Source organism: Vulpes lagopus, chromosome 7 (assembly GCF_018345385.1).
Source record: "Vulpes lagopus strain Blue_001 chromosome 7, ASM1834538v1, whole genome shotgun sequence".
NCBI lineage: Eukaryota > Metazoa > Chordata > Mammalia > Carnivora > Canidae > Vulpes > Vulpes lagopus.
The window spans coordinates 53,710,434-53,724,826 of NC_054830.1; the positions used below are offsets into that span (position 1 = coordinate 53,710,434).

Sequence of the window (14,393 nt, forward strand, 5' to 3'; positions counted from 1 at the left end):
AACTCCATGTGGACAACACAAAGCATGCCTGTCGTCCAGAGCTGTCCCTGGGAGACCATTTTGCAGCAACTGGTAGTGTTTTTTCGGGCCTGGGACTTGATCTTGCATCCAAACCCTCGTGTCCCATGCTGCTGCAATAATTCATTAAACTATTTCATGGTCAGCTCCATGAGGGTATTATTGGTCTGTCTGATTTTCCTGTCACATCCCTGGGGCCTAGAACCAAGACATATGGATGATGATGGATGAATAAAATCTCCAAGCCCAGACCCACTCAGATGTTTAAACTATAGGCTCTCATTTTAGAGCAGAGGGAATCAGACAGCCTTTTGGGTGTGTGCTGAGCACCTACTGTGTGCCAGGCCCTATGCCGGACACTGGAGCCTCTATCCCTCTCCTGATGTGATCTCAACCAGGTGAAGAGATAAAAGGCAAGATCACAAAGATCTGAACTCTGCCCTACAGAGGCTCTGAGCAAGGTGAGATAATGTACACTTTGTCTCATCTGATCCTTTTTGAGTGCTTACTATGTGCCAGGCACAGTCACAGGGCTGAAGGAAAGCTTCATGAGTGGGCAACTTCAAGATGGCCCTGGAAGAGGGGAAAGAAGAAGAGAAGGGAGAGGAGCACCTGGCTGGCTCAGTCCGTAGAGCATGCAACTCTTGATCTCAAAGTTGTGAGTTCGAGCCCCACGTTGCCATGGAGCCTGCTTTAAAAAAAGAAGATGACAAAGGGAGGAAGGGCCTTGTGGACTGAGCGTGGGCAGAGACAAGAGAGCCCGAAGCTTGTTTAAGAGCAGAAACCAGCCAAATCGTGAGGAGGTGGGGAGAAGTGGTAGCAGATGAGGGTAAACACTGGCCAGGAGCCAGATCCCCAGGCTCCAATGTCAGGCTAAGAAGTGTGAACTTGATTTCACAAAGCACTAGGGAGCCACCGGAAGCCTCGGAGCAGGACAGTGGCATGCCCACAGACCACACAGACAGGTGCCCAGGAGGCACAGAGGCTGGCAGGGGGCCAGTTGTTTCAAGCTGTAGGGATACCCACCCAGAGAGGAGATACCAAGCACCATCTTGGTGAGAGTGTGACTGTCCCTGAAATCATGGCCCCCGTCTTCAGTGAAGCCTAGGCAGCCATCACCCCAGGGGCCGCTCGGCAATGGGGCAAGAGGGCAGAGCCCTCGGGGCTGCCCCCTTCTGGTGCCCTGCACTCATGGAGCAGGACTCCGCTGAAATCCACTACACCCGTCCACCGCTCACCCCACCCCCCAGGGAACAGGCAACCCGGTGGACCATGGCAGGGAGTGGCTTAGCACTTAGGAGCTGTGGGGAAGGGCAGGTCTCTCGGAACGCCCACCCTAGGGACCCCTCAGAGATGTGGTCCAAGCTTCTGCTTAATGGGGAGGCTAGGGAGGACCCAAGCCAGCAAAACCAGAACTCAGCTCTCCTGCCCTCCAGCCCTCTTGCAATTGCCTCGATTCTATTCCGCACCATCGCCAGGAGCCAGAGGGGCCCGCAGGAGCCAGCGGTCCTGCCTTCCAGGAACCCCCACCCCGGTTTCTGCAGGGGTCTCCCGAGCAGCCGAACCCCAAGGGATCTTTTGGATGGGTGCATCTTTGTCCTCTCACTCCCCCTTCCCATCAGCTGGGATAAAATTTGGATCTGAATTGTGAACGTGATCATCAGGAGTTTGAGACAGAGGCCAAAACAGTGCCTTGGCATTTACCTGTTCAACAGAATCACCGAGCGGAGGGTGAGTGGGGAAGAACCGCAAGCCTGTGAACAATGGCCCCTTGATAGCTTATCGGCCTCGCTGGGACCTCAGTCTCTGATCCAGAAAGTGGACGGGCGGGAAGGCTTAACTCAAAGCTCCCGAAGTCTCCTCGCTCCCTGGCCAATGGACCACTCTCCCTCAGATCTTCCCCACGTTTTGCTGCCTGCACCACTGCCTGCCCTTGGCATAAGCCTCCTGGAATTGTTCATTAACCTCTTCCTGATAGAGATCTTCTCCCCTTCCGTGAGACTGAGCCACTTGAGCTCCAGGGCCGTGTTTTTTTACCATCCCTCCCCTCCCAGCCTTGGCGCCCTGCCTGACACCCAGTAGGTGCTCAGGAAGCCTCTGCAGCGCCACCAGTGGGATCAGGACGGGCTCCGGTTCTACTTCGACCTCCCGTTTCCCACCAGTGTGAGCCTCAGCAGGGCACTTTGCTGAGGCTGCGTGAACTCATCCAGAAGATGGGGGTACAAACCCCAAGTCAGGCACACGGCTTATAAGCAGGAAGGGAGATAAGGCATCTTAGGTGCTCGATAAATATCAGCTCCTTCCCATCTCAGAATGCCGAATGGCCCCGGCCTGCTTCGTGGCCCACCTTCAGGGGAAGCTCAAAGTCGCCGGCTGGGAGCTTTGCATCCCTGAGCTGGCGGCGCTGGCGGTGATTAAGGCAGAGGCCACACCAGGTCAGTGAGTCCCAAATGCAGACTCAGAATGGCCTGGGAGAGCCGTGTGTTCTGAGGAGGGGGAGCTCCACAATGGTCCGTTGTTTGAAGGCTGAGTGGCGGGACCAAGAACAGGATGATGCCATTTTCAATGACACCAAAACGAAACTCCAGCTAGCTTGCTGGACACATCCTCCTAAGTAGCCCCAGGTCAAAGAGGAAATCAAAACTGAAATGAATACTGATCTAGAAAGTAATAAAAGGGAAAATATATGTCCACATAGACAGCCGAGGGATACGGGTAAAGCTGTATGCAGAGGAAAATGTATAATCTTACGGGTCTTTATTGTCATTAAAGAAAGAGACAGACAAATTGACATACAGAGGAGGAGAGTGCACTTTTTTTTAATGATCTTTATGGATCACTTTTAGTTTATACAGTTTTGTATTGCTTGAGGTGTATTATTTTTGTAACTAAAACAATTCTTTGATAATTTCTCATAAAGTTAACGTCTACCGGGTGCCTGGGGGCTCAGTTGGTTAAGCATCTGCCTTTGGCTCAGGTCATGATCCCAGGCTCCCTGCTCAGCGGAGAGCCTGCTTCTCCCTCAATCCCCCCTTCCCCCAAATAAAATCTTTTTTTAAACAATTTTATGTTTGGTTTTTTAAAAGATTTTATTTATTTATTTATTCATGAGAGACACAGAGACACAGATAGAGGGAGAAGCAGGCTCCCTGTGAGGAGCCCGATGCAGGACTCGATCCCAGGACCCCGAGATCATGTCTTTAGCCAAAGGCAGATGCTCAACCACTGAGCCACCCAGGTGCCCTAAATAAATAAAATCTTAAAAAAAAAAATTGACATCTATCTACCCTAGGACCCAGCAGTCCCAGTCTGAGAGAAATGGACAATAATAAGCCCACTAAAAGACTTGCACAGGAATGTTCATACCAGCTTTATTCATCATCACTCCAAACTGGAAACACCCCAACGTCCATCAACAGGCGAATGGATAAAGATGGGTAAATCCATACAATGGAATACTATTCAGCAATAAAAGGAATCACCTCCTGATACACTCCATAGCATGGATGGATCTCAAAAACATCAAGTGGAAAAAAAAAAAAAAAAAAAAAAAAAACATCAAGTGGAAAGAAGCCAGACACAAAAGGGCATAGACTAGACAAGTCCATTTATATGAAGTTCTAGGCTTGGCAAAACTAATTTATGGTGACAAAAATCAGAAACTTGTCACTTATGGGAGGGGAAGGGCATGAGACAACTAACTTTCTAGGGGAGCTGGAAATATCCTCTATCTTAATCCGAGTGGTAGTTACACAGGTATACAAATCTGTCAAAATTCATCAAACTGTAACAGAATCTTTGCATTTCACTGCATGTAAATTATATCTCCATTTAAAAATATTCTTTTTAGGGGCACCTGGGTGGCTCAGTGGTTGAGCGTCTGCCTTCGGCTCAGGGCATCATCCCAGGGTCCTGGGATCGAGTTCCGAATCAGGCTCCCTGCAGGTAGCCTGCTTCTCCCTCTGCCTGTGTCTCTGCCTCTCTTTCTCTGTCTCTCAGGAATAAATAAATAAAATCTGGGCAGCCCGGGTGGCTCAGCGGTTTAGCGCCGGTTTAGCGCCGTGTGATCCTGGAGACCCAAGATCAACTCCCACATCAGGTTCCCTGCATGGAGCCTGCTTCTCTCTCTGCCTGTGTCTCTGTTTCTGTCTCTGTCTCTCTCTCCGTGTCTCTCATAAATAAATAAAATCTTTTAAAAAAATAAATAAATAAAATCTTTTTTTTAAATCACATGATGAAATTTAAAATACAGATTCCCAGGCTCCACCCCATGGGGATTGATTCAATGTGTCCATGCTGGACCTGGGGATCTGAATTTGTAAAAAGTAACTCAGGTCATTCTATGCCTGATTAGAGTTACTGCTGCCCAACTCCTGTCCCCTATACTCCCCTTCCCTTTGATTGTTTTGGGTGATTTGTTGTTTGTACGTTGGTTTTTATAAGGGAGTTGGTTGACTCAGAGCTTTAGAAACCATTCTATTGCAATTCCCAGCAACTTCCATTCCCTCTGGCTTCTCTTGGCCACCCATAACTCCTGCCCCTCAACTCAGGTTTCCAAATGAAGCCTCTGACCAGGTGAGGTAAGAGGGGAAACCCCAAAGCCCCTGTCCAGGGCAGACATAATTCACCCTAAAGACTCCTGGGCTTCATGCTCCCAGGGAGCTCAGAGCCAGTAAGTTAATGGCCTGTGTACCTATTAAACAGCATGTCGGGGCCTTTACCCTGTGTTTACAAAAAGAGCTCCAGGCAAGATTCAGTGGCATGGAAAATGCTTTGTGTCCTGACCAGCAGTGGCCTGGCCACCTTCGGTTTCCTGGACCCTAGCCTAGTACCTTGCCCACCATCGGGGGTCTTCTGGGCTCCTAGGTTTAACTGGCGTCTCCCACTGCTGCCTCCAAACCCAGTCTGATGCTGTTTCTATCGCTGCTGCCCTCCGAATAAAGCTCAAGCCGGTTTACCCAATGCCTACCTAGGTCCTCCTACCACCCGGCTCCTGTTTTCTCCAGCAGGAACCCTGCAAGACTTTATCTACAAACAACCTTGGCTATTTCATGTCACTGTGCCTTTGCATCTGCTATACCCCCTGCCCAGAATGCCAGCCCATACTGTTCCTCCAGTCACAGAAGATGCCAGCTCTGACATCGCCTCCTCTAAGAAGCTGAAGTGCCTACAACCCTGCCATCGGTGCACACTCAGTCACCCGAGTTCTCACGGCACGCCTTGGAGGGCATGGTCACTGTCCTATCTCCCTCTGCGCTTTGAGCACCTCGAAAGCCAATATTCTATCCCCAATTCAGTGCCAGGCCAGAACTGACTTTAAGCAAGGTTTATTAAACAACTAGATGAGGCACATTTAAAAAGACCTCACTTTCACATTTGAAGGCCACCCTGGGCATTTCCACAGTTCCTCCCCAGAACCCATAAATTCAAACCAACACCTGTGCCAAGTTGGCCAACACAGAGACGTGAGATGGAGCCCCAAAGAATCTGACGCTTGCTTATGACCTTCTGCAGAAGTGAGTGATCATCCTGCACCTGCCAGGGTGACCCTGGGCTTCCAAAGCCAGCCCTCCTCCTGCCCAGACCCCCTCCAGCTGAGGCTAAGCTAGATTCTGGGCCCTCCTTGTAATTTATTTGTCAGCTCTTTCCTATATACAGGAAGGTGTTCAATGTCTCACAAGCGTCTAATCATTTTGGGACCTTTGGAAGGACTTTCAGTGAAGTATGGCTCCCAAGTCCTCTGACAGGTTGACAGTCAAACCCCCACAGTGAGGTGTTAAAAAATACCACCCCCAGAGCCCAAACTGCCTCCTGGGGACTGACACTTGTGTAGGAAGAGTGGCAGGGTTCCCCCAGAAGGCACATGGAAGGGAGAATGAATAATGAGGGGCAGAACCGAGGTGTCAGTGGGTCCCAGGCACTCATCCTCCAACCCTGAGGATGGGGGGGGGGTCTCTGTCCCTCATTTTCTTCAGGTTTCGACCGAGGTCCAAGTTCAAATCCTCAGCACATCATTGACTAAAGGTCCATGGGGCCCAAACACACAGCTGGCCAAAAGAAGACCTTTGAGGCCCGCTCCTGCCACTGCCCAATCAAGGCAAAGTCCACTGGGCAGCTCTCAGTTTGCCCATCTCTAAAATGGGCACTTCCCACTCAGGCTTCCCGACTCTGCAAAGCTGCTGTGACCCCATCGCTGCAGGCGGAGAGGGGAGGAACCAGGCAGAGGAGACCCACTGCGGCTGCATCCTGGGCCAGCATGACGGTATCCCCGAAGGACAAAAGCTCAGGAGTGCACCTTGGCCCTGCCACATACCAGTGACCTGGAACCTCGTGACACTCTCTAATCGGCAGCTACGAAGCCGAGCCCGGCTTTACAGCTTACCACAGGCTTATTCATCCTCATCTCCCTCAATCCCCTCAAGGACACAGTGAGGCCAGCACTGGCGTCCTTGCTGCCCAGACAGCCAAGCTGAGGTCCCAAGAGGCCAAGAGAATCACCCAAGGTCACCTACTGAGTAACTGAGGCACGGTAACTGATCTGAGCTCTCTGGGGGACACGCTCCTACCTTTTGGTCCCTGCTGACCCCATAACCAGTCTACTTCACCCATTCTACAGATGAGGAAACTGAGCCCAACCCCCTCCAAAAGCTGCACAGGGTCAACGAGGGGCTGAGCCAGGCCTAGGACCTCTGGTCATTCTGCCAATCCCACCCCGTGGCGGGTTCTGAGCCAGGGCGCTCGGGCACGGGCATCCCTCTAATCCCCCTACACCATCCTGATTAAATTCCTTCCCCTACTCCACCCCCACACCTTCTCATGCCCACCCCACACTCTCAGGATGACTCCCTGGTCGAGAGTGAGGCAGGCGGTTGCTAAGCAGTCACCCGCTCTTTCTCACAAAAATAAACTCCTTCTGGCTGGGAGACTCTGGATGAGCTCCCCTCCCTTCTAGCCAAGAAAAAAAAATTAAAAAGAAATTTTAAAAAGATCTCCTCCATGACATTTATTTGAATGCCAGCAGTGCCAAAGCGTGGGCCAATTTACCAAAGTCCAAATGGAGCCAGCCACGCGCCGCTAAACCTCAGCCCAAAGACCCTCCGTTCAAGTGTCGGGGCAGTTACTGAGGTGATTTATTTCTGCAGGCAGGAAATGGGGGCCCGGCTACCTCCCAAGGCTTTGAGGCTGGTCCTAGGGGACGCCAGGATCTGGCAGGGGCCAGGCAGTGACCAAAATAGCCAGGCTGGTGGCCCTGCCCAGCACACACCTCCCTCTGAATGTGGGGGGCTGGGGGTGGCCCACAGGTCCCCCCTCCAGTTCAGGCTGAAGCTCTGGGGCTGCTGGAGAAGGTCCCTGAGATTCTGTCTGGCTTCCCTGGTGGGAGGGGGACGAGAACCTCTTGCTCAAAAGAGGAACCCTGAAAAGGAAGGAGAAAAGGCAAGAGGAGGATGTGTCCCTGCCTGCTGCCCACTTGGCCCCCAGCTATCCCTCGGGGCCTGTGTCCTGCCACTCAAGGCGGCTGGACGTTGGCACTGCCACCTGCACGCCACACACGGGCAGCACCCTTGGAGCCTTGCCCCCCCCCCCCCCCCCCCCCGTCACCCCTCTCGACTCAGTGCCTGCCCTGGAGAATCAGCTCTGGCTGTCTGGCCCTCTAGGCACCAGGGACACTCCCTCAGGTGCCGCCGAGGACACACAACGCCTGCAACCAGGAGCCCAGAGACACGGCCACAGTCTGGGACACACACGTGCACTGCCAGGTACCCGGAGACACGGCCACATACAGACACACGCCGGGGCCCGCGAGCGCACACGCCCATAGCACACGGCCACGGCCACGGCCACACTCAGGTACCGCAGACACACCAGGACACGCAGACACGCACGCCCCAGGGCAGGCGTGGCACAGGCATACCCTGGGGCACACGGGGCAGGCGCTGGGGGGCTGCAGAGACCGCCCCCTCGGCCGGGCCGCGGAGACCGTGCAGGCCCCCGCGGGACAGCGGCCCCGGCCCCGGCCCCGGCCCCGGCCCCGGCCCGCGCACGCACATGCACACGCACACGCACACCTGCCGCCTGCACGGCGAGCCCCAGCCCCTGCGCTGGGCGAACAATAAGAGCCCCGCCGGCGGGCTGCGGGGGGCCCGCCCCTCCCCGGAGAGGGCGCCTGGACCGGGGCGCGGGGGGAGGCCGGGGCTGCCCGGGGCGCGGGGCGCGGGGGGGGCCCCGTCCCTCGGGTACCTGGGGCGGCCGCGGCGCCGCGCTCGGCTGCGCTCGGTTCCGCCGGCCGGGGGCTGCCCTCCCGCTCGCTCTCGGGCCGGCGGGCTCCGCGCTCGTGTCTCCTCCGCGTGGCCGGGGCTCGGGGCTCGGGGCTCGCGGCTCGCGGCGCTCGGGGCTCGGGGCTCGGGGCTCGCGGCGCTCGGGGCCCGGGGTCGGCGCTGGCGGCGGCGCGGAGGAAGCGGCAGCGCAGCGGCGGCTCCTTCCTGACCTCGCGTGTCTGTTGTCTGAGCAGGCGGCTCTCAGCATCACCCATCCTGCTGGGTGGAAAAATACCAGCTCGGCCGGGCCGGGGGCGGGGCGGGGCGGGGCGGGGCGGGGCGGGGGCGGGGCCGGGCCGGGCGGGGCGGGGCCGGGCGGGCCGGGGCGGGGCGGGGGCGGGGCCGGGCGCCCAGCCCCGCCCCGCGCGGACACACACGCGCACACACACGCACACGCGCGCGCACGGGCTCGGACAAAGAGCGGGGCTCGCCGGGGCGCGCACACCCTCGAGCGGCGGGCGGACCGCTCCCGCCCCCTCCGCGTCCTCCCGCGTCCTCCCGCGTCCTCCCGCGTCCTCCCGCGTCCTCCCGCCTCCGGGCGCAGAGCCCCGGCCCCGACCGCCCGCCGCCCCGACCTGGCCCCTGCGGCCGGGCGACTGCCGAGTCCAGACCACCCCCCGCCTCCCCGGGGGCGGGCGACCCGGTTCTCAGAACCTCGGCTTGCTCCTCCGAAGAATGGGCACAGCAGCCCCGCCCCCGCGGCCTCACCGGACTGTGATGTGAACCGGTCACCCAACAGCTCCCGGATCCTTGGCTTTGTCCCCGCTGGGTCACCTCGGGGGAGTGACCGAGGCTCTCTGTGCCTCAGTGTCCTCATCCGTAAAATGGAAACAAATGTAATAGAACCTGTGTCCTCTGGCCCCTGTGAAGATCCGAGGTTAACGGTGCAAAAAGCTCACAACAGCTCCGGGCGCTTAGGAAGTGCCAAGCTGTCCCTACCGTGACTATTTTTAAATGAAAATGGGGAATGTGCCATTATTCTTGTCCTTATTTGCATGAGCGGCTCCTCTGAGACCATTTTCCACACGCGCGCCCTATCTGGGCATGAGGAGCAGTGCTGTGTGACCTCCAGCAACGCCTGTCCCCTAAGAACTCTCCAGTTCCTCCTCTCACCCCCTCCCTCTCTGCACCTGGAAGGCTGTGTGGAGAAGGCTGCACCTGGCTCCTTCCAGCTTTTAGGCTGAGAATAAAAGAAGACACGCAGGCTCCACAGAGAGCCATCCCCTGCACCACACCTGGCCCGGCCTGGACCCGCTGCCTGGGGGAGCTTCGTAGCACCCAGGGAGGACTAAGGACGCTGAGCAGCAGGGCTAGAGAGACGACATTTATTCTCTGCCTGGTTTCCTCATTGAGGCCCCCTGCTGTCTGCTACCCTCACCCAGCTGCCCCTTCCTCCAGGAGGCACCCGACTACCTGGGGGTGGGGGCCATCCACTTCCAGGCTCCTCAGCGTGGCCCTCCCACTTCATGGCAACAGCACTCCTTGTATAGGTGAGGAAAGCAAAGCTGGGGGGTGGGCGGACGGCAGCCGAGTCCTTACATCTCTCCCTTCCTTCCCCATGTGTGTGAGCCTCTTCCATGAGCTGAAGGAGCAGATGGCAAGCAAAACCCCCCCAGCCTCCCTGCGTGTGTCACTGCACACAGCACAAAGTGTCAGGTCATAACGCCGCTAAGTGACTCCAGAGAGGAGGCTTTGACTAAAGCCAAGGGGTTGAGGGGCAGGGAGGGGGAAGCAGAGGAAGCTGCCGTGCAAAAGCTTGTTGGCAAGCATGGTTGGGCCGTAAGCGAAGGTGACGTGGGCCAGCTGGGGGTCAGAGAGTGAGCAAAGGCAGCAGAGGCCATGGGAGGAGTGAGGGGGAGGGTGGCCCATCCAGGACTGTGGTCCGGAAAGGCCCATTGGATCCTGCAAACTGCAGGCGAGTCAGTATAATGCAGAACACAGACGAGGCTCACACAACCCTGGATCTTCCTCCTTTAGATAGTAAGTTCTGAGGGGTGGGGGCTTGTTCTCTGTGCCCCCACGGAGTCCTGGGGTTCATCCGAGGGCCTGGCACACAGCAGACACCCCAGAAATGTTAGTCGCGCTTATTTCGCAGATCCTTATACAGATAGCACTTAGCTGAGTGCCCGGCACCCCAGATGCACTTGTGTGTTTCAACTCACCGAATCCTCCCAGCCACTTTATGAGGTTCATACTATTAATCTGCCCCATTTACAGAAAGGAAAACTGAGCCACAGAGAAATTAAATGACTTGTCCAAAGTCGTCCCGCTGGTACGGAGTAGAGCTGGAATTTATTATTTTTTTATAAATTTATTTTTTATTGGTGTTCAATTTGCCAACATATAGAATAACAAACACCCAGTGCTCATCCCATCAAGTGCCCCCCTCAGTGCCCGTCACCCAGTCAACCCCATCCCCCACCCCCCTCCCCTTCCACCACCCCTAGTTGGTTTCCCAGAGTTAGGTGTCTCTCATGTTCTGTCTCCCTCTCTGGTATTTCCCACTCATTTTTTCTCCTTTCCCCTTTATTCCCTTTCACAATTTTTTATATTCCCCAAATGAATGAGACCATATAATGTTTGTCCTTCTCCGATTGACTTACTTCACTCAGCATAATACCCTCCAGTTCCATCCACGTTGAAGCAAATGGTGGGTATTTGTCGTTTCTAATGGCTGAGGAATATTCCATCGTATAGATAGACCACATCTTCTTTATCCATTCATCTTTCGATGGACACCGAGGCTCCTTCCACAGTTTGGCTATTGTGGACATTGCTGCTAGAAACATCGGGGTGCAGGTGTCCCGGCGTCAGAAAGCCAATTCAGAAGCACTATTATAAAGCTACTGGTGGCTCTAGAAAAAAGCATAAAGGACTCAAAAGACTTCATGACTGCGGAATTTAGATCTAATCAGGCAGAAATTAAAAATCAATTAAATGAGATGCAATCCAAACTAGAGGTCCTAACGACGAGGGGTTAACGAGGTAGAAGAACGAGTGGGTGACATAGAAGACAAGTTGATGGTATAGGTATAGAGCTGGAATTTAAACCCAAGCCAAGAAGCAGCAGCAGCAACAGGGAAAGGAGGCAGGAAGGAGAAGAGAAGCCAGGAAATGCTCCAACCTCAACCCCAAGGAAAGCTGGCAATGAGGGTGGAGAGGTGACAGGGGATGTGCCGCAGTATAGGGTGGGAAGTATAGGCTCCTCGTGAAGGCCAGAGACCCATCCCCAGGATGCATTTCCTCCTCTGCTGCTGCCCAGTTGTGCCACCTGGGTCTGCATGCCCACTCCCCGGGGCGGGGGGTAAGGGGTGGTCGGTGTCCTCATCCCTAATATGCTATAGTGAGTCCTGTGTCACTGAGCCACTGTGAGGAAAGGTCTCAAACTTGGGGAGGGGGGCGGGGAACGGGTGTCTGCACTGAATCTAGTTCCCAGATGTGCTTTTTTGGCTTTAAAAGGTGTTTTTGTTTTTGTTTTTGTTTTTAAAAACATTTTAATTGCCATGAAGAAAAACTTGGAAGATTTCACATCTTAGAAATCTGAAGGTCTGGCTGGAAGATTTCACATTTAGAAAATGGCACGATGGAGCCCCCTGGGGCCCACTCTCTACCTGCCCAGCATCCCTGGGAGCTGAGTGACATCAGCCAGCCCCTTACCTGGTGATGCAAGATCCCCAGAGTGCCACAGTCCCCACCTGTCTGGTTCCCTCATTTATGCCACCCACCTGGCCCTGCAGGGAGCACACTGTGAAGCCCAGAGTATACATTGTGCACTGGCCTTGCCCCTTGCCAGGGGGATGGCACCTGGAAACCCCAGGAAGACACTGTGAGCACCAAGGAGCCCAAAGTGCTGGCAGCAAGGAGGGAACTTCAAGGAAACCCAGGCAGAGGTTTCCTTCAGAAGCCACATACTAGTCTGAAATCCCATTGGGACTAACTCCTGCCATTTCAAGAATGAAAATTGATTGCCAGAAGAGCTCACGGAGGGCCTGTGAGGAAAGGTGGCTGCGTTTCAGGCTTTAGTCTCCAGTCCTTAACTTAAAGGCTGTGGATTTGATTTTGAAAAGTTTCCTGGTAATGCTTTTTTCAGCAACTGGCAATAATAAAATAAAACCGATCCAGGACTTTAAACAAAATCTTTAGTCCCTTGCCAGAGAATCGTTTGTCTCATCTATCAGGCGACCAACAAGAGTTGTCCAAATGGTTGCTGGAGGTCTAACTGTGCCGGGCCATCTGGCCAGGGCCGACCAGCCCCTCCGCACTAGCCCTGCCGAGGGGCATCCAGCCAGGCTCTCAGGACATCATTCCCTGAAGAGACAGAGATGGTGAAGGGACTGTCAAGTGGTCCTCATCCTGGGCACCTTTTCCTGGGCAAACTCCATGTGTCCATACTGCTGGATGTGTGTAAATGGACCCCTGTACCATAGAGGCTTTAGCAGAGCATCTGGACCTTCGGGAATCTGCTTCCCACCTGCCCATCCTCCTCTTGCTTGCTTGCACATCTCAGTTTCATCTGTCATGAGCTGTGTGACCTAGATTGAATTATTGGAAAAAACAAACAAACAAACAAACAAACAAATATCTCTGTGCCTCAGTTTCCCAATTTGTTAAGCTAGGCTAACCATAATCTCTATGCCCCAGGTTGTTGTGGGAATTAAGTGGAGAAGATTCATACAGAGCCTGGTGCTGGGCACACAGTCTAACGTTGGGGTAACCAGAATGCCTGCTAACTTTGCCCACATGGGCTCTGAGCTTTCCCACCTTCCAGCCTTCCTCCATGCTGTTCCCTTCCCCAATGTCCTTTGCTCATTGTCCTCCTTCAACCGGGCCTCAGCCAATCTTGGAGCCCCAGACTGGGAGTACCCATAAGCCAGGTAGCCCTAGCAGCACCTGGGACGGGGGCCTGGAACATAGAAGATCCCAGGAAATGCTTGCCTATACGTGGCAAGCCTCCGAGGACTCTCTTTATCATCTCCCTTGACAGGACCAAATCTGTCCCCACGGACCAGAGAGGTGTCAGGGCAGGGGACAGACATTCAGGGTGTGTGTGTTTATTCATTCGCTAATGCAATGCTGCAGATCCATTCCAGACCAAGCTACCGTGGTCTCCCTTCCGGTGACTGCAAGGGCCTCCTTCCTGGCTTTCTGGCTTCCTCTCCTGCCCACCGGCTCACCTCCAATGAGCAGCCTGAGGGGTCCTGGGTCTCTCTTCCACGGCTGGCGGGGGAATGGAATGGCACAGCCACCGTGGAAAACAGTTCAGCAATTTCTTATAAGGTTAAACATCCACTTAGCCACAGCCAGCAATTCTATGCCTAGGCTTTGACCGAAGAGAAATGAAAACATACATCCACACAAAGACTTGTGTAAGAATGTGAATGGCAGCACTATTCATAATAGCCAAAAAAAAAAAAAAAAAAAACCAAACAAAAAAAAAAAAAACGGAAACAGTCCTGGTTGCGTAACACCCACAGGAGAACGGAAAAACAGACAAACAGATGAAGGACTCCAGAGATGTGCAAAACCATAGGGGGATCTCCAGAACACCAGGCCCGCCGAGAGAAGCACACCACAGCGCGTGCGTCTCCACCAGGCCAAATGCTGGAGCCTGGACTGTCGCTGCCTTGGTGGGGGGTGGGGGGGGCTGGCCAGAAGGCCCCCCCCCCAGGTCCTCCTGAGGGCAGAAACCGGCCTGTGTCTTGAGCGTTGGCATACACATGCCAACGCCCGCCCGGGAGCTGTGTCCTTTTAGCTAGGTGCATTCCACGCAAATGCAAAGCATGCTCAGTAAAAATCAAGACAGACCCTCAGACTCACCCCTTCCTCCTTCCTGCCTGGAGCCGCTGGACACCCCGCACCACACTGACACTAAGCCCGCGCCCCTCCCCTCCCGCACTGCTCTCCTGCCCCCTTCCAAGCCTGCTCCTCAGTGGCTGGCCTTTGCTTTGGCTGCCCACTCCCCGGCCCCGCCAAGACGGTCCCCTCAGCCCTTTCCAGCGTGGGCTCCTTCCCATTCTTTAGGCCTCGGCACCAGTGTCTCCTCCCTAAAGACCTTACCAG

General features: G+C 54.8%; 1 protein-coding gene across 1 annotated transcript in view; it reads right to left on the minus strand.

The window, feature by feature from the left end:
- SLC6A6 (solute carrier family 6 member 6) overlaps window positions 1-8,544 on the minus strand; it is an 85,723-nt gene extending 77,179 nt beyond the window's left edge. Inside the window, exon 1 of the mRNA XM_041764674.1 lies at window positions 8,257-8,544. The gene's annotated coding sequence lies outside the window, so the exon portion shown is untranslated. The remainder of the gene's footprint in view (window positions 1-8,256) is intronic.
- Window positions 8,545-14,393: the final 5,849 nt, after the last annotated feature.